The 2,159-nt window shown below is 37.7% G+C and overlaps 1 protein-coding gene across 1 annotated transcript in view; it reads left to right on the top strand.

Annotated features, from left to right (window-relative positions):
- The window catches only part of LOC103151906 (pro-neuregulin-3, membrane-bound isoform-like), a 133,783-nt gene that overhangs the window by 73,777 nt on the left and 57,847 nt on the right, over positions 1–2,159 (top strand). The window lies entirely within an intron of this gene.

Below are 2,159 nucleotides of genomic sequence, written 5' to 3'. Positions count from 1 at the left end.
AAAAAAAAAAAACATAATTAAGTCCAAAAGAATGACCTTCCACTTTATGACTGTATTCGAAGAGCAAGAATAGCTGGTTTTTTTCCAGTTTTTTTTTTTTTAACCCTCCCATTTCCCGCCAGACATTTGCATTTGTGAAGCCTGCTGAGACTTTGCAAACTTGGCAGTGACAGATGATCTTTACCGTAGAGCTCTCTTCCTCCCATTTAAATTCAGCTGTGAGGTTTCATGCCTTTTGCAACATTGTTCAGGCTGCCACATTCTCTTCACCTCGCTAGCGGCTCGCTAGCCCTGCCAGCATCCTCGCCAACATTGTGTTAAGCAGCACACGCGAAGACGAGCGTCTCCCACACTTGACGGTAACATCTCAATGTCTGTGGCTTGGCGAACTGTCTCTCCCAACAAAAAAGAGAAATATTTAAATCATCTGCAGTGGCTCTCCAGTAGACTTTTGTGAGTTACTTTCAAAAAGAAAGTAACTCACTTTCTTTTTGATGTTCAGATGTTCCTGTTGAAAACATTCAACAGGAACATCTGAATGCACATCTTACATTTTCTCTTCCAATCTTCAATAGAAATTGAGTTTTGAGATTTACATAACAATGTCTTCAATTTTAGCTTTACAACTTTGGATTTGATGGTAATTTCCTCTACTACACACAAGTTCATATTTTAACATACAAGCTCTAATACAAACATTAACCCACACTGATATTTGGATTATTTATCAAATCCAAATTGTAGAGAACTCACATTCTTTTTTTCTCTTTGAGCATGCTTCTGGCTTGTTCTGGAAGGATATTTGACCCCAGAAAGTTGAAGCTCATTTGTTTGGTTTTCTCTCCTTTAACCTTATTTTAAAAGAAACTTAAAATTCTTTTTTTGAATGTATTTGTACTTCCATTCTAGAAATACTCCAAACTACACAGCCATTTTACTGACAATAATTCAATATGTTTTGGTGCTTGGAAAATGAACCATTTCAAAAACCTCCTGATTATGATGTCACAGTTGGTGGGCACCCCCCCTCACTTTGGAACCCCAGCCGAACCCAGCCCCGCAAGCAGAGCTCCAGCATGTCTGGTCAGCTGGATGCGCTGCATGATGGGTACTGGAGAGGAAAAGTGTTTTGTTGTTGATGTACCATCCAGAAACCACTTGCTGCATTCTTGTTGGTTGTGCAGGAGGCTCTACTTTTGCTTTTCAAATATGCATGGTTGTAAAATTGTGAGTGCAAACTTTGAGTTGGGGGGTGTGGCCAGCAGTGGCTTATTTGCTTACAAGCAGCAGAGCCCTAAAACAGCCTGTTTTAGGCTGTTAATAGATAATGACATTTTTAGATAATGTCGTTATCTAAAAATGATTTTGAGCAACAGATGTAATGAACATTCAGATGTGTGCTCATACACTTATTCTGTCCTAACTTGTTCAAGAAAGCATAACAATTCTTAAGTTCTTCAGAGTATTTACCAAAACCAGCTTTTCCATTGACTTTTCTATATTTCTCTTGTAAATGTTTTGCATTGTACTTCATTTTAAACTCACAACCCGATATTTTGGGATTTTTATGAATGTAAACAAAACTCAAGTTTATATTTTTGGGGAATAACACAGAGCTACTGTTCAGGGCATGATTTAACCTACAATGCAATAATTCATGCTTATACTTATATATAAGACTTACCATTTAAATGAGTAAAATAATCTTTCAGTGCTGGTTAGGGCACTAAAACTGGCTCTGGCCCAGGAGCCCACATCGTTGTAAATACGGCCCTGATGATGAGTCCATGTGAATATTTAAAGGTTTTGCTCTCTTTTTCATGTCCTGGTTTACAATTCATTAGGCATTTGTGAATTGATCTGTTTTATGCAACATGACCATCATATTTTCCTTGTTTGTGGTTCATTTTTAACTTTCTGATGAAACAAAGATGGTTTAACTTCCATCCTGTTTGTTGTGGTAAGACTTTGATTAAAGCAAATCTACATTACTTGGAGATAGAGATGTGCCGATCAGGTTTTTTCCTGCCGATTCCGATTCCGATCACTCATGAGGGCCAATCACGGCCAATCACCGATACCGATCACATAATTATTATTTTTTTAGTCACAAGCACTACCGGTTACATTATGTCGAAAAACATAATGTAATTCACCTT

This window comes from Poecilia formosa, unplaced genomic scaffold, assembly GCF_000485575.1.
Source record: "Poecilia formosa unplaced genomic scaffold, Poecilia_formosa-5.1.2 Scaffold296, whole genome shotgun sequence".
Classification (NCBI taxonomy): Eukaryota; Metazoa; Chordata; class Actinopteri; order Cyprinodontiformes; family Poeciliidae; genus Poecilia; species Poecilia formosa.
The sequence above is the reverse complement of the archived record's forward strand: the minus strand, read 5'-3'. Positions and strand labels throughout refer to the sequence as shown.